Source organism: Cibotium barometz, chromosome 36 (genome assembly GCF_041138505.1).
Source record: "Cibotium barometz isolate CiBa-2024 chromosome 36, ASM4113850v1, whole genome shotgun sequence".
NCBI classification, from domain to species: Eukaryota; Viridiplantae; Streptophyta; class Polypodiopsida; order Cyatheales; family Cibotiaceae; genus Cibotium; species Cibotium barometz.
The window spans coordinates 703550-722460 of NC_141081.1; positions in this window are offsets into that span (position 1 = coordinate 703550).

The window sequence follows — 18911 nt, forward strand, 5'->3', positions numbered from 1 at the left end:
CTTGAATCTCTACATGGTCAAGGTGTTGATAAATAGGAAAATTTCTCCAAGTTAAGACTTAGTGGATCATCTTAAGTGTTTCTCCTATTTTAGAAGGGGGGAACCTTACAATTGGTATCAGAGCCGATCTGAGCTCCTAGGAATTGCCATTTAAGGATTGTTTTGCAATGAATGTTTTACCTAACATAATACTAATTAATAAAAACATCCTACTAAAACAAACAAGTTGAATTGATGTTTGAATGATTGTAGGAAGAGGAAGATGCCTACTTGAAGTTTCTAGTAGGAAGAGGAAGATGCCTACTTGAAGTTTCTAGTTTTCTAATGTATCTTCGAGACTGCTAGTCACTCCTCAAATTTCGAGTTCCGTGACACCATGGTGCAGATACTAGAGAAGATGTCCCTCCCTCATTTCTCTCTATTGAAAGAGGATGGGGTAGAGATTTCTGGAGTCGTGGGCCGAGATATTTCTTCATCCGATCAGATCGAATTGGGAACCTTACCCACCGCCGACCTATTCGTTGGATTGAAAAGTTGAAGATGATCCATTTATTTTGGTTCGTCGGTACCCAAAGGGCTGACACCTCTGTGACTATAGATGGGATTTGCATACCTCAGGATCGCTGGGTGTATGACCAAGTGATGCAGATTTTACCTGCTGCTGATAGAGTAGTTGTGTTGGGACCTATCCCAATCCAGAGTCTACCACCCTTACCATAAGTTTTTAGAGTCTTAAAAACTACAACGGAACCCCCATATTTCACCTATGTGGACCGCTCTACCCTTATGTCATAGTCAAGCTTAGGAATTTCCCTTGATGGCAAAAAAGACTAATTATATTAGTCTCAGACCTTTGGAAAAAAACTCGTCCTTGTGTAAATCTTTGGAAATAAAATGATTTCAATGTTTTACTCTCCAAAAATAAGCGTTGTGCAAATATGAGTCTTGTTATCTTAAAATTGTTTTTACAATGATGGCCAGGACGATCACCCTCTACTTCCCAATGCGCTTTACACTGATACCCAAGAGAAGAAGCTCCTGCTCAAGCAAATGCAACCTCCCTCCTTTAAAGGAGAAGGTTCAAAGGTTGAGAAGGATGCTGCAGTCTGGATTGAGGCAATGGACGATTATTTCTCCGCCTGCCCCGCCGCCGGTACTGGAGTAGCAAATCAGTCTATGCTTGCACAATTTCGCCTCATCAAAGATGCTAAACTCTGGTGGAAACAGTGGTGCCATGACAAGGAAGTCATCGAGCATTCTCAAACATGGGAAGACATCAAGCAGGTAGTGAAGGAAAGATATCTTCCCCCATCCCATGAATCCATAAAGATGAATGAGTTTTTTAGTCAGTGCAGCTTAACTCTTGAGGACTACTATTCCAAATTTATCACTCTTCGTCGGAAGTATGCCCCAGCTATGACTACTTCCCAGCAAGTGGCTCGTTTCTGCCAAGGGTTAAATGAACCCTTAGATTCCCGCCTTGAAGCAATGAGGCCAAGCACATTACAGGATGCTCTCATACGAGCAAAGCCCCTTGTGAAAGAAATGAGGACTGACAAACCTAAGCATCAAAAGAGATCTTACCCTGAGACAAATCCTAAAGATCAACCCTAGAAGAAACCCCAATATAATTTTCCCTACTACAACAGAGGGCGACAAGGCAACTCTTTTGTCCCCCGCTTATATGCTGCTTCTTCCAGAGAAGGCCCTCTGTGTTTTGAGTGCAATGAGCCGAGACACTTTAGAGCCAACTGTCCCAAGATGGCAACATCATTTCCCCAAGGTAGCAGAAGAAATCAAGGCCGTGGAACCCCTATCCACCAAGGTGCAAGAGGCAGTGGGCGTGTGGCAGAGCCTGCGGAGGAGCAGTTGCTACTAGGACCGCTTGTATTATAAGTGAAGAACCGACCTTGGAAATGGTTGAAGAAGAGCACGCCATCGTCCATGCGGCAGTACAACACCAAGGTCCGAATAAACAAATTGGTGTAGTCCAAACCCTAGCCACTCATCATCACGGTAAGCCATTTCAGCTTTTGATTGAGTGTGGCAGTACCCATTCATTTCTTTCTCCTAGGTGTTTGCAAAAATTAAACTTGAGTCAAAAAACAGCTAGAAGAATGACTGTAAAGTTAGCTAGTGGGAAAGTAGTATCTCGCCACTCTATAGGAAACCTTGATTTTGAGCTGGGTAATGAGCAAACTCATGGCCACTTTAGAGTCTTGCCATTAGGAATTTATGATGGAATCCTTGGGATGGATTGGTTAATTGCAAACAAAGCTAGCATTCATTGTAACCAGGGGAGTATCACTTTTAAAAATGAGCATGGCCAAGTAATATCTGTTCAGGGGATAACACCTTCTCAAGGGAACACGTAAGGGTCAGCAAGTTTTCTTAGTCAAGCTCAACAAAGCCATTGAACCTAGTATGGAGACAGAACCCTCTTGGCTCCAAGAATTCTCTGACATCTTCCCTGATGAGCTTACAAGGCTACCGCCTCCTCGAGAAGTCGATCATGAAATCGAGGTGATCCCTGGAGCTCAACCAGTCTCAAAAACGCCTTATAAAATGTCCCATCCTGAAGCCATTGAACTTAAAGAGCAACTTTCCCAGCTCATTGAGCAAGGATTCGTACACCCCAGTAGCTCTCCTTGGGGGGGCACCTGTTCTTTTCCAAAAAAAGGACGGAACTCTCCGCCTCTACATAGATTATCGATGTCTAAATCAAGTCATTGTCAAGAATAAATATTCTATCCCTCGCATCGACGAACTTCTTGAAAGGTTTCATGGAGCCAAAGTCTTCTCAAAAAAAGATTTGAGGTCTGGTTACTATCAGATCAAAGTCAAGGAAGCAGATATACCTAAGAGAGCCTTCAATACCCGTTATGGCCACTATGAGTTTACTATAGTGGCCACTATGAGTATACTATAATGTCATTCGGGTTAACCAATGCTCCTGCAACCTTCAACCGCCTAATGCAAGATATATTCCGTCCTTACTTGGATGAATTTGTGCTTGTTTTCTTTGATGACATCTTAATCTACTCCAAATCAATGAAAGAGCATGAGGAGCATATGTGTAGAGTTTTGCAATTGTTGCGCAAACACAAACTCTATGCTAAGAAGAGCAAATGTACCTTCTTTACTCATCAAATTGAGTATCTTGGATTCATCGCCTCCAAAGATGGCATTTCAGTAGACCTCGCCAAGGTCAAGGATATTCTGGAGTGGCCACCCCCTAAATCAATTCGTGAAGTTCGTGGGTTATTGGGAATCACGGGATGATATAGGATTTTTATCAAAGATTATGCCTTGGTAGCTCCACCTTTGACGGATCTTCTTAAGAAGGATTGCAAAATAGTGTGGCTGCCAATCCATCAAAACAGTTTTGATTAGCTCAAGGTCATTTTATTACTTCTGCCCCAGTCCTGAAACTTCCTGATTTCGCCAAGGAATTTGAAGTGGTTAATTGATGCTAGTAGTCTAGCACTTGGTGGTGTCTTAGGCCAAGAAGGAAGACCATTCGCTTATACTTCCCGCAAGCTGAAGCGAATTATGCCACCCATGATTTGGAGCTCATTGCCTCAAATTATGGAGACATTATCTCTTGGGGGGCAAATTCCAGCTTACTGACCACAAAAGTCTGAAGTGGATCTTCACCCAGCCTAACCTCAACATGCGGCAAAGGAGATGGATTGAAATTCTACAAGAATATGACTTCGACATCAAATTCTGCCCTGGGAAAGATAACGTGATAGCAGATGCACTTAGACACAAATCTTTCTTAAGTGCAATTTTAATGCCAAATAATCCCATACTGGTCAAGGTGGAAGAAGTCTCATCTCATGATCTAGATTATCAAAGGATGATGAAGTTAGTAGAAGAAGGGGGAAATTCAGAGAAAGAGAAGAATCTAATCAAGGGATACTCCACTTATGAAGGAAGCCTCTACTTCAATCATAGGCTATGTATCCCTAAGGATCTTGCTTTAAAGAAACTAATCCTCCATGAAGCTCATGATAGTCCTGCTCTGCAGGACACCCAGGCTATGCAAAAACATTAAATGCCGTAAGAAGGAGCTTTCATTAGGCAGGCTTGAGAAATGATGTCCTTCGGTACTTGAAGCAATGTCTCTCATGCCTGAGGATCAAAGCTGAAAGGGTCAAGATGCCTGGAAAACTTCAACCCTTGGATATTCCCCAAATGAAGTGGGAGTGCATTAGTATGGATTTTGTCACAAGTCTCCCCACTGTTCAAGGAGGATATGACTCCATTCTGGTAGTAGTGGACTTACTTACCAAAGTAGCTCACCTTATACCAGCGAAGAAGACCTTCAAAGCTTCTGATGTTGCTCAAATATTCATCAAGGAAGTCCTCAAACTTCATGGTCTCCCAAAAAGAATAGTAAGTGACTGGGATTTTGACTTCACTTCAAAGTTATGGCAATCCTTATTTCAAGCCTTGGGAATTCAACTTTGCTTTAGCACAGCTTATCATCTAGAGACCGATGGACAGACTGAGAGAGTCAATAAAGTAATTGAAGACATTCTCAGAGCATATTGTGGACGGGAACCAAGAAGGTTGATTCAATACCTTCCTCTGGTAGAATTTGCCTACAATGCATCTTATCATCAAAGCATAGGAATGTCACCATTCAAAGCACTCTATGGGTAAGAATGCTTGTCTCCTCTAAATTTCTCTGATCTGACCATAAGAGTTGAGGCATCCAGGAAAATGCTCGAAGAGATGGAGGAACAAACCACCAAGATCGACAAAAGCATTATGCTGACACCAAGAGGTCTGAAAGGATCTTCAAGGAAGGAGACAAAGTTCTTCTACAAGTGCGACCAAAACGAAGCTCTCTATCACTTGGGAAATACAGGAAGCTCAGCCCTAGTTATTGTGGTCCCTATACAGTTATCAAGTGTCTAGGTAAAAGTGCCTATAAACTCCAACTCCCAGCCCATATCAAAGTCCACAATGTATTTCATGTAAGTTTGTTAAAACCTTATGTACCCAGTCTAAATCATATTCTTGATGATGAACAAGTTGTAATCCCTACTCAAGGAGTCCTTGAATTATAGCCCAGTAGCATCATAGATTCTAGGGAAAGGCAACTCCGAAATAGAACTCTTGTAGAACATCTAGTACAGTGGAAAGATTACCCTGAAGAGGATGCAACTTGGGAAGATGAAGCTACACTCTTAAAGGATTATCCCCAATTCATGACGAGATGAGGATATCTTGATTTCTCTAAGGGGGAAAGGATGTAACATACCCATCTTCACCAATAAAGAAATGTCCATGTAATAGATAAATTTATGAGTTTTTATGGTATAAAAATCAATGATTTTATTAAATGAGTCATTTCTACTTAGAATCTTCAAATTTTGAGCCCAATTTGGAATTTGTGCGCGATTTTACCCTAATATAGGATTTTACAGCATCCAAAACGGACACTGGATCAAGCTTATACGTAAATTTCATTTTTAGTTAAAAAGTGATGACCTTTAAACCTTAATAAATGCACGATCGGGCGTCCGATTGACGAACGGTCTGCACCCCAAAGACCAAGAGAACCTCCCGAACAAAAAAAGTTTTACCCCCTGGGGCGGCGGTCTGGCACGCAAATCGAGACTGGTGCCCCAAATTTGAAAACTTTGTCCCAAAAATTTAGACCGTACACACTTACCAGGGTGCCCGCATGATGGCCGCATAAGAACCAAAGGACGGTCGCCCACTGTGTGGTCCACACGTACCGCTACGTGGACACCCATGCTGCCCCCTTGACCAGATACGGTACATGCGTACCACTCCTTTCCCTGTTAACCGACATCGTACCTTTCTCCCTGAGCCATGCAGGCCACTGATCTTTATAGCCGGTACACCATCCTTTGTCCTTGCTTTGCGCAGCGCCCGTACTCGTACCCCACAGCTATATAAACCCCCCGGCCGGGGTGCTCCATGGGTAACATGCATTTCTGCATAGCTTATGCTATGCTGTGCCGCCGTCCATACCAGCATCTATCCCAGTGCAGTGTACTTGCTATAGTACAGCCGCCCCTTGCAGCCACTCCTCTTCACACCCCCTCATTTGCCACTTTTCAGATAAGGCAATTTTCCTCTATCTCCCTCTTGCTAGTAGGAGGCAGTGTCCTGAAACTCTTCTCCCCTCCCTCCCCACCCTCGTGTGAAGAGACTTACAGCAGCCCTTCTCCCCTTCAGCAAAACATTTTTGTGTTAAGGACATCTCACAATCCCCCCCATTTGCGTGGACTTTAGTAAGAGGTTTTAGCCTTAAGAGAAGATTCATGCGCTGTGGTATTTTGCTCATACGATGAGGAAACGATCTCAGAATTGAGATTTGATTGGAGCGTTTCGAGTGCGACGATAGCGAGCGCTATAAGACGACGTCCAAGATGGCCCCTTCCCAAAAACGTCAAAATATTACCTCGGTAGGAGCGCACAACAACGAGATTAGAGAAGATGCTCCCGATGCGGCTCCAACCCTCTCTTTTACAAGCTCCTCAAGGAAATGGTGGCCAGGTTAGCTTGATTATCTTTTAAAGAAGAGTTTTTTTTTAAATATTAGTGTTAATAAATGTGTATCTTTTCCTTTTAAAATAATGACATAAAATTGTATGAAGTTACGAATTGAGTGATGTTGTATTCAATGAATTGCATTGAAATTGTTATCTTTAAAGAGTGCAAGTTTTTCCTGGCTTCGACGCTAACTCCGTTCCGTGCTTGTGTAGTTGGGCTGCGTCGTTAGCAAAGCTCGGGAATGGTCCCAGGTATCCCTCATACCATTGGGAGAATAAGGTTTGTCGATTGGGACGAGAGATTATGATGCTGTCTACTAGTTCTGAGGGCCCAGGCTAGTGTGGTGAATAAGCCCACCCTAGTGTGCAGACATCCCTCTGAGGGGCAGAAGGATCAAGCGATGGAGCCTGAGAGGGCGACAGGCCAGCTTGAGTCCTCTTGCCAACGGTCGACGATGAGGTGTATGGTCCCATAGGGTTTTGCCTAGCATGTAGAGGCTGGAAGGCCGAATTCTAGATCATCGGTAGTATAAAGGAAAAGAATAAGAGAGCCGGTTTGGCTTGTATGGAATTGATTCATGTATAAACTTTTTTTATATATCTTGTCTTTTGCATTATTGTATTGTAGAAAAAGACTGTTTTGACAAACCTTGTGAAAAGGGCCTTAATTAAGGAACATGTTTATTTATGTCAAATAGTGTGGTAGGATTAATTAGAAAACAAATTGACGCGTGAGTAGGGTGGAAAGTGGGAGGATGGAATGCCCTGACGGCACCATCTATAGACGGGTGGACCCGATTAATCGGGTAGCTTTCCAATAGATTAAGTGAAAGCCCTACGCTAGATAACAACTCTATTCTAGAAGACTAGGCCAGTGGGTGGCTGTGCCTTGCATGGATGAGGAAAAAAGCGTTGCCTCTAGAAATCAAGTCTAGTAGTTGCCCAATTCATGATCAATTACCCTATGGGTGATTTGATTTTTAGAAGATCACGCTCCCCCTACGGGATAGGACTAGGTCTTACCTATGAATCGTATCCTTGAATCTCTACATGGTCAAGGTGTCGATAAATAGGAGATTTTCTCCAAGTTAAGCCTTAGTGGACTATCTTACGTGTTTCCCCTAGTTTAGAAGGGGGAAACCTTACAATTGGACTTTCTTCTATCATCTCGATAATAGCTCGATCTAGATAATATTAATTGTCAGAGCCTTCACGGTAGACCCCTCTGCTTGATTCTATTGTAACTCTAGTTGACGGTGATTCTATTGTAACTCTAGTTGACGGTGCTTCCAGATTGGACATTCAAAATTTTTGGTGTCTTGAAGCCTCCCCAGAGCCTTATAATCATAACATTGAAAAGTGCATCTAGATATTCTCCCTAGTCTACCTTGCCCACCATGGACGATACGATGGTGGGTTGGTGCTTACTAGATTAATAGGAGTCACTTGCTTTCATTAGGCAGGCTTGAGAAATGATGTCCTTCGGTACTTGAAGCAATGTCTCTCATGCCTAAGGATCAAAGCTGAAAGGGTCAAGATGCCTGGAAAACTTCAACCCTTGGATATTCCCCAAATGAAGTGGGAGTGCATTAGTATGGATTTTGTCACAAGTCTCGATATGACTCCATTCTGGTAGTAGTGGACTTACTTACCAAAGTAGCTCACCTTATACCAGCGAAGAAGACCTTCAAAGCTTCTGATGTTGCTCAAATATTCATCAAGGAAGTCCTCAAACTTCATGGTCTCCCAAAAAGGATAGTAAGTGATCGGGATTCTGACTTCACTTCAAAGTTTTGGCAGTCCTTATTTCAAGCCCTGGGAACTCAACTTTGCTTTAGCACAGCGTATCATCCAGAGACCGATGGCCAGACTGAGAGAGTCAATCAAGTAATTGAAGACATTCTCAGAGCATTTTGTGGACGGGAACGAAGAAGGTGGATTCAATACCTTCCTCTGGTAGAATTTGCCTACAATGCATCTTATCATCAGAGAATAGGAACGTCACCATTCAAAGCACTCTATGGGCAAGAATGCTTGTCTCCTCTAAATTTCTTTGATCCGACCATAAGAGTTGAGGCATTCAGAAAAATGCTCGAAGAGATGGAGGAACAAACCAAGGCAATCCAAAAGGATATTAAAGCTGCCGAAGATCGACAAAAGCATTATGCTGACACCAAGAGGTCTGAAAGGATCTTCATCAAGGAAGGAGACAGAGTTCTTCTACGAATGTGACCCAAACGAAGTTCTCTATCACTTGGGAAATATAAGAAACTCAGCCCTAGGTATTGTGGTCCCTATACAGTTATCAAGTGTCTAGGTAAAAGTGCCTATAAACTCCCAGACCATATCAAAGTCCACAATGTATTTCATGTAAGTTTGTTAAAACCATATGTACCCAGTCTCGATTATAGAACAAGTTGTAATCCCTACTCAAGGAGTCCTTGAATTACAACCCAGTAGCATCATAGGTTCTAGGGAAAGGTAACTCCGAAATAGAACTCTTGTAGAACATCTAGTACAGTGGAAAGATCACCCTGAAGAGGATGCGACTTGGGAAGATGAAGCTACACTCTTAAAGGATTATCCCCAATTCATGAGACGAGATGAGGACATCTTGATTTCTCTAAGGGGGGAAGGATGTAACATACCCATCTTCACTAATAAGGAAATGTCCATGTAATAGATAAATTTATGAGTTTTTATGGTATTAAAATCAATGATTTTAATATTTGAGTCATTTCTACTTAGAATCTTTTTAAATTCTGAGCCCAAATTTGAAATCGACGTGTGATTTTACCCTATTATAGGATTTTACAACATCTAAAACGGACACCGGATTAAGCTTATACGCAAATTTCAGTCATTTTAGTTAAAAAGCGACGATCTTTAAACCTTAATAAATGCACGATCGAGCATCCGATTGACGAACGGTCTGAACCCCAACAACCAAGAGAACCTCTCAGATAAAAAAATTTCACCTCCCGAGGCGGTCCGGCACGCAAATCGAGGTGGGTGCCCCAAATTTGGGGACCCCATCCCAAAAATTTAGACCGTACACACTTACCAGGGTGCCCGTACGATGGCCACACAAGAACCAAAGGACGGCCCACTGTGTGGTCCACACGTACCGCTATGTGGACACCCATGCTGTCCCAGACCAGATAAGGTACATGCGTACCACTCCTTTCCCTGATAAACCGACACCGTACCTTTCCCCTAGACCCATGCAGGCCACTGATCCATAGCCTTTGATGGTACACCATCCTTCCGTCCTTGCTTTGTGTAGCGCCCGTACCCGTATCCCACAATTATATAAACCCCCGGGGTGCTCCACAAGCAATACGCATTTCTACGCAGTGTATGCCTTGTTGTACCGCCATCCATACCGACGTCTGTCCATGTGCAATGTACTTGCTATAGTACAGACACCCCTTGCAACCACCCCTCTCACACCCCCTCATTTGCCTCTTTTCAAATAAGGCAATTTTCCTCCATCCCCCTCTTGTTGCTAGGAGGCAGTGTCCTTAACTCTTCTCTCCCCCCCGTGTGAAGAGACTTACAACAGCCCTCAGCCCTTCTCCCCTTTAGCAAAACGTTTTTGTCTTAAGGACATCTCACAATCCCCCCCCCAACCCCCCATTTGCGTAGATTTTAATAAGAGGTTTTTGCCTTAAGAAAGGGTTCATGCGCTATAGTCTTTTGCTCCCTCATACGGTGAGCAAACGATCTCAGAATTGAGATCCGACTGAAGCATTTCGCCGCGACAACGAGCCCTATAAGACGACGTCCAAGATGGCCCCATCTCGAAAACGTCAGAATATTACCTCGAGAGGAGCGCGCAACAACGAGATTAGGGAAGATGCTCGTCGCGCGATGCGGCTCCAACCCTCCCTTTTCAAGCTCCTCAAGGAAATGGTGACCAGGTTAGCTTAGTTATATTTTAAAAAAGAGTTTTTTTATATTAGTGCTAATAAATGTGTATCTTTTTCTTTTAAAATAATGACATAAAATTGTATGAAGTTACGAATTGTGTGATGCTGTATTCAATAAATTGCATTGAAATTGTTATCTTTAAAGAGTGCAAGTTTTTCCTGGCAACGCTAACTCCATTCCGTGCTTGTGTAGCTGGGCGGCGTCGTTAGCAAAGCCTGGGAATGGCCCAAGGTATCCCTCATACCATTGGGAGAATAAGGTTCACCGATTGCGGCAAGAGATTATGATGCTGCCTAGTTTCGAGGACCCAGGCTAGTGCGGTGAATAAGCCCACCCTAGTATGTAGACATCCCTCTGAGGGGTGGGAGGATCAAGTGATGGAGCCTGAGAAGATGACAGGCCGGCTTGAGTCCTCGCCAGCGAACGGCCGACGATGAGGTGTATAGTTCCGTAGGGTTTTGCCCAGTATGTAGAGGTTGGAAGGCCGAATTCTAGATCATCGGCAGTATAAAGGAAAAGAATAAGAGAGCCGGTTTGGCTTGTATGGAATTGATTCATGTATAAACTTTATATATATATATATCTTGTCTTTGGCATGATTGTATTGTGTAAAAAGGATGTTTTAACAAATCTTATAAAAAAGGGCCTTAATTAAGGAACATGTTTATTTATGTCAAACAATGTGGTAGGATTAATTAGAAAACAAATTGACGCGTGAGTAGGGTGGAAAGTGGGAGGATGGAATGCCCCGATGGCACCATTCTACAGATGGGTGGACCCGATTAGTCGGGTAGCTTTCCAACAGATTAAGTGAAAGCCCTACGCTAGATAAATAGCTTTCCAACAGATTAAGTGAAAGCCCTACGCTAGATAAATAGGTTCTTGGGCAATTCTATTCTAGAAGACTAGGTCAGCGGTTGTGCCTTGCATGGACGAGGAAAAAAGCGTTACCTCTAGAAATCAAGTGTAGTAGTTGCCCAACTTATGATCAATTACCTTATGGGTGATTTGATTTTTAGAAGATCACGCTTCCCCTGCGGGATAGGACTAGGTATTACCTATGGATCGTATCCTTGAATCTCTACATGGTCAAGGTGTCGATAAATAGGAAATTTTCTCCAAGTTAAGACTTAGTGGACTATCTTAAGTGTTTCTCCTATTTTAGAAGGGGCGACCTTACACATACATACATACATACATACATACATACATACATACATACATACATACATACATATATATATATATATATATATATAGACACACACACATATATATGTAATCGATCTACCGAAGGCGAGTCTCGTGCACTTGTATTATCTTAAGGAAGAGTTTCACAAAGCTGCCACATGGCAAGAATTTGGAGGTTTAAGAAGGGGAGGAGGAGGTTTGGGTAGAATTTGATTTTGGAAGCCTCAAAAGACATACGAAGCACGAGTTCCCAACTAGTCTCTTCTCTATATTTTCTTAAGGAAGAGTTTCACAAAGCTGCGACGTTGCAAGAATTTGGAGGTTCGGGAAGGGGAGGAGGAGGTTTGGGTAGAATTTGATTTTGGAAGCCTCAAAAGACATGCGAAGCACGGGTTCCCAACTTGTACCCCAAATAGATCACCCTCTAAATTGTTTATCTATGGTTTTGAAAGATTAGTAGATAGTTTTTGATGGCCATACCCCAATAGGTCACTCTATAAACTATTTATTTATGGCTTTGAAAGATTAGTATTAGATAGTTTTTGAAATATGCCAGTTGTGCATTAATGCCAAGTCTGTGGCTTGGTGCACTTCATTCTGTGGCTTGTTCAAGTCTTTGTTAAGTGTGGAGTGCATGTCAGTTTCATGTGGTCACCTTTACTTTAAGTGTGTGGGGTTGTTGGTGGTTAGGATTTCCAATCTTGCTTTAATTTATCGGTTTGTTCACTTATTTCATCGCTTCCTAGTTTGCCTCTAATGTGCCACCTCTGATGTGCTTCTTCTCTGTTCTCCTCTCCCTCTTGTCACGAGAGGGGGGGAGGGCTCCATTGTCCTTGCATGGAGGAACCCCCTATAATATATCTCTGAGTTTAACCAAGCTATGGTTAAAGACAATCTTAAGTTTTGGATGCTACAGATTTCAGTAATAATGAATTTCAGCAGAGCAAAAAATTCTAAGTATTAAAAATTAAGTGAAAATTCAACTTTGAGTTTCCTATTAGTTAATATGCTCAAAGGCAACCTTTAAGTGTGTATATGGACATGCAAATAGAAATTTGATCCCAAAAAAAGTAAAACGTGACCTATTTTTGGAGTTAACCTTCACATATGGCTGAATTTGGTAATTCTACTCGCTAAGGGTTGTAGACCATGTATGTTCTGGTAATTTTATATACCTACATGACTAGTTTCTAATAATTGAGCGCAAAGTTATACATGTTGCAAGTTGCAGTTCCCTGACAGCAGATCTACAGCACTTCGATAGCTTCTGGAGAGTAAACATGCATCCCAATCACTTAAGACATCATTAAATACATTGGGGAAGTACACTAATGTTCATTTTATTGTAAATTATTTTGAGATTAAATAAATAAATTGATAAACCGATGATAAGCATGTATACGAGAATCTGAGTCGATATATGGCACGCTTAACGATGAGTAATTCTTGACTTTCTTAATTATACATGATCGCCTTGGTCTATGCGACTCATAGAATAAATACTTTTGGTGGTAAAGAATTAGAAGATAGAATATTTTAGTAGTTTTACTTGATTTTAGGTATAACCTTCACGAGGGGCTATTTTGCAAAACCTTTATCTTTCCATGTGTTTAGAATCAGATTTTGACATAAACATGAAAGTTTTAGACAACAAACTCTACCAGAGTGTATGAGACTCTAGAAGGGCAAATCCCTTTTGTTTTTTAGTTATTTGAGTGCAAAGTGGGGCACTTGGCTGTATTAACAATTTTATGCTGAAAACACTTTAGCCATTTTGAACACTCTTGAAAAGACCTTAGAGCTTGTTTTTAGAGAACCATCATAGAGATATGTTCTAACAAGAGTTAGAGTCCCTCAAACTTTGTTGTTTCGACTTTTCTCTGATTTTAAATAGATTGAAAGTCCATGGATTTGAATGAAGAAGAAGGGGGTGACCGAGAAGATGAAGAGATGCAAGATCGTCTAAATTTTGATGATAGACAGGGTTAACGAGAAAAGGAGAGAAATTTTGATGAGCAACAAGAAGAACCTGGTCAAGTTCCCATAAGCCTATAACCAAGAGTTACTGCACAAGGTGGGTTTGATCTTTCAATACATTGAGCTATTAAGTAGGATATAGTGCAGGCTATGAAAATTACTATGAGCACAGGTCAAGTTACAAAGAAAAGGTCATTACCAACCTTTAATGGGAAGGGGAAGAGGAGTGAAGAAGCGGAAGCATGAATTAAGTAGCTTAAAGATTATTTTCAAACCTGCAACTTTAGTGAGGAAGCTAAGGCAAAGATGGCAGTACTTCTTTTTGAAGGTTCTATAAAATTATGGTAGAAGTCTATTATGTGTAGCAAGGACTCACGGAATGAGGATACCAAGTGGCGTCTAATCAAAAGGCATATGATTCAACATTACTGTCCACCAAAATATCACATGTAGAAAATGAATGAATTTTTAAAAGTTGGAACAGAAGGCACTTACTGTTGCAAAATATCATGACAAGTTTTGGGACTTGCATAAATATTCACCCTCTTTAACAGAGAAGGAAATATCTCCTTGATTTGTGAATGGCTTAATCTGTTGCATGGCTATATCATGAATTTGGGTTTTAGGAATGGGTTTTACCTCGGTTAATATTCACTTGTCAATGCTTTGCTATGGATCTTCCAAAGGAGGTTCTTACTGTGGTGGATTAGTCGCAATTGATAGCATTGCTTATGGCAACTTCAGTCTAGAGTGTTAGTGGGGAAATAAAGAAGAAGAAGAAGAAGAAGAAGAAGAAGGGTGTGTATCTTTTGGGTTGTTAGTATCTTCTCCCTTCTTAGCTTTTATGCTTTCTTGAGCTAGAGAAATCCTTGGCCTATAGGTGGGGTAACTGTATTCTACTTTTGATTCTTTATCCACTCTCTCTTCATCTGGGTTTGGTGTCTATGGTTTTGTAGAGATAAATGCATTATGTATGACATGTATGTCCTTCTCCTTAGAAAATCTAGGATATTCTATATGATCTTGATCAAGACCATATAATAAGGTAGTAGTTAAAGCTTTTAAACGCATAGTAATAATGTCAAACAACTTAAATCTAGGTTTGGTGGGTTGTAGTTTTGTAGAGATAAAGACATTATGTATGTATGTCCTCCTTAGAAAAGGTACGATATTCTATAAGCTCTTGATCAAAATCATATACTAAGGTAGTAGTTAAAGCTTTTAGATGCACATTAATGATGTCAAATAGCTTAATTATGTCATCTAATGGGCATTAATAGATGTTGGTGAGTATCCCAAGCCTTAAACCAAACCTCTTCTTGCATCCACTCTAGTGTTCTTTTTATCTTTGGAAGGGGAGCTATAGAAGTTACTCTTGATGGTTTCATTAATTCTAAAAGCTCTTTTGCTTGTTGAAGGTTAGTGGAATGTAATAGTAATCTATACCACAATCTAAAATTTAACACTTGGGTGGAGGGAGTAATGATAAATGGCATTTGGATCTTTTAGTTCTAAATTCCCATGAAATACAACCATTATTATAGTAGGGTTAGTGTATCTAGTAGTAGAGAGTTAGTGAAGCAAAAAACAGAGTAGTAGAGAGTTAGTGAAGCAAAAAACAGAGTGAAAGTTTAGAGAGGGGCCTGAGGAGTTATTGAAAGATTAGCCAATGGCGGTGCCCTTTCCATCAAGGTTTCTGTTAAGTCATTGAGATTTGTGGGTGTCATTAGTTGTTTTTCCTCTCTTATTGGCTTTGTTGGAGCTATACTAAATTTTCTTCCTTTTCTTCCAATGCTTGGGTAAATTTCTCCTCTCTCTTTTGCTTGGAATCTATTAGTTAGTGTTTACTAATTCTTCTTTCTCTCTCATGAAAGCCTCAACCTTGTTTTGTAACCTGGAGATGCCTTGGCATTTGTGATTTGATTGTTAAAATGTGTAGTGACATCTTGATGGCTTTTAATCATGGCATCCTTTTTATGTAGTATATATGCTACCCTAGTCTTCACAATTTGTAGTTCTTTGTTTAGCCCCTCACATGTATTTGTATATAATTTCTTGGCTTGGGATTTTTCCTCCTCCATTGCTACATTTTATTAAGTTGATATTGAGTTCTGCATTTTGTAATCTGTTTTAAGCATTTACCCTTGCTTCTTTCTTTACCTCTTGCTGGTCTAACAAACTTTGGATTTTTGTATTGGCATTGTTTGTCACCTCAGTGAGCTGTAATGTGTGTGCGTCTTGTATATTCTACATTCGTAATTGCATGTCTCCATGAAGCTCTATCTTATAGGCTAAGCTGTTAGTCTTGTCTTCTAGCTCTTTGGTTAGATTGTTCATTTTATTACAAAGTTTACCATGGCTCTCCTAGAAGTCTTGTAGCCTGCTCTTGAGTTCTGCTTTCTCCTCTTCTTGAGCTTTCTCTCTTGCATTCATCCGTTCCTCACTGTTTGATGGTTTCTCGATTCAGCTTCTTTATTTTGGAAGCTTGGAGGCATTGGTTCCTTTCCATCATAGTGTGGCTGTTAAAATATTGAGATTTGCTACCATTTCCTTGTGAGATGCATCCTCTATGCTTTTTGCAAGGTGTTTTGCGAAGTAATGTATTTGTCTAAAAGGAAATGTTCGAGTCCCTATGTCAATTTTTTGATTACATGTTTCTTCTCTATGTACATCATATCAAGAAACTACTGGATTAGTGCCATGCATGGCTCTTTATCAAATTCTTTAGTGTTCTCCAAGCATGGTTGCTTTGGTACGAGTGTATCTCCTTCACCCAAGGTTAGTTCAACTCTTTCATGCTTTTAAGAGGTGATGGTCCTATTTTATGATGTGGCTTGTTGCATGGGAAAAGTAGTAGTACTACAATTACTGTGGACATTGGTGAATTACTCATTTATGTTGGCATGCTACACACTATAGCTATCCCCCCTTACGCTTCATTACACACTACTTAATGGGCGTACTAGCTGGCATTTGTGAAACCCTTTCTTGATTTTTAATAGCTATCCCCCCTTGGCCTTGCAAAACCTCTATAATGGACCTAGTGGATGGAGTTCTTGAAACCCTTTCTTGCATTTTTAGAGCGACTCACTTTCCCTTCTATGAGGGCTAGGCATCTCCCTTAACATGTTTCTTCACCTTGTTCACTGGGGCAGTTGTTTCTTTAGTGCCCCTTGGTAGTACATAGTTGCCTACATCAATAGTTTCCAATTGTTACAATTCTTTTAGAGATGACAGGGGAGGTAAAAGCATCTTCTGTGGTAGCTAGCACTGCTTGTATGCATTGGGTGGTAGCTAGCACTACTTGTATGCATTGGGTGGTAGCTAGCACTACTTGTATGCGTTGGGTGGTGGTGGGCCTTACAGGTGTGTTCTTGTCCTTCCTTCTTCGTTTTCTCCTCTTGGAGTCTCTATTGTAATTCTATCTCTTTCACTTAGCTAGCACTACTTGTATGCGTTGGGTGGTGGTGGGCCTTACAGGTGTGTTCTTGTCCTTCCTTCTTCGTTTTCTCCTCTTGGAGTCTCTATTGTAATTCTATCTCTTTCACTTACACACATATTTTTCAACAAATTCTCTGTGTATGAAAGGATTTGTTTGTATGTACTGATATCTTTGTGTCTTTTTTTACCATCTATGGGTCGTGAACGGACCTTAAGTCAACAATGGAATGTGTACAGCATGACTAGGCATTCTTATCATTAAATAAATATTTATTGATTGTACAATGATTAAGAATTCTTGTCATTAAATAAGGATTTAATGAACGTAGAGCATAACTAAGATTTCTTGCCATTAAATAAGGATTTACTACCTTGCATCCATGCTTCGTCATATATGTAATGAAATCTTGTTAAAAATCCTAATATGGGTTTGATCATGGTGATAGACACAAGATTAAGCATAAGGTTAAGGTGGATTAAACCACACAAGAAACTCCACACACACACACACACACACACACACACACACACACACACACACACACACACACACACAGAGAGAGAGAGAGAGAGAGAGATTGCACACTCAACCAAAAATCTCTATTTCATTCACAGTAAACCATACAATGATATAGGCCTTCTAGCCTTATCCCACTTTACACATCATCATGCCATGTGGCACTCCCTTTTCTACTCTTTTGTTCACCACTCACACACCATACAATATCACATGTGGCATTCTTATCTTACCACAATATCTTGCACCTCTAGGGTGCGTTCACATACTCAAGCCCAAGATTCACTCTCACACATTTTACATTGCACATTTAAACACCCCTCTCCTCAATGTAAACTTGCATACAATCTCTCCAATCATTTTGATCATCTCACCTCTAACCCCAACTCAAAGTTGAGAAAATAGCATATTCCCCAGTTGATGGTTGTTGGAAAGATGTCGCTATTATAGTTGTGCCTGAACCCAAACAAATGTAAATTCATGGTTAGGCATGGAAGAAACGTGTCCAAAGATAGAATCACACGACTGATGAGAAGGGGAATTTCGAGTGATTGTAGAAGTTGGAGAAGTGCTTGACTCCTTTCTCATGAAAAGAGATTGTGTCTCTTCTTTTTCCTCTTTCTTCCACTTTCTTTATTCTTGCATTTCTTCTCTATCTTATTTGTGTGCAACCGTCTCCTTTAGTGATGGAGAGAGTCTGAAAAATAAAAAAAGCACCATATCTTAGTTGTGTGTGTGATTTTTAAGAAATTTTGTGTGTTAATTACCTTTTTAATCCTTCCCAAAGCGTCGAGCCAAGCTCGCAACATATACTTTGTTGGCTTTTTACCACAATTTTGGACTACAAGAAGGGAATTTCATGGGTGTGTTAGCTAGGAGGAAGTAAGCTTTGGAAGGTGTAATAATGGAAGGTTCAGGTGTCAATTATCAAAGAAAGATCTTGAAGAAGTTTCCAAGGTCAAGGTTATTGGTGAAGTGGAGAAGAAGTTGGTGTTAAAAACTGAAGAAAAAATCAAGTCCTGCAAAACAAGAAAGAGGTTTGCTGGACCATTTACTAAGTAAAAAATATTTTTTTTGGTTTATTTTGGTGTCTGATGCATTGGGAACGTGCTTCTCGACTTGGACGAATGTATCGACGATGTAGGGGAATGTCGTGAGTGTAAATGCTATTTTCTCTCTTTTTCATAGGTAAAATAAGCATTTTGCAGATTTGTTATCGGAGTTCTGCACATGATATTGTGGATAATTTTGGTAGAAAGGTTCCCCTTACATCTCATGAAAATTTAGGAAATTTTTCCTTAAATTTTAAGACA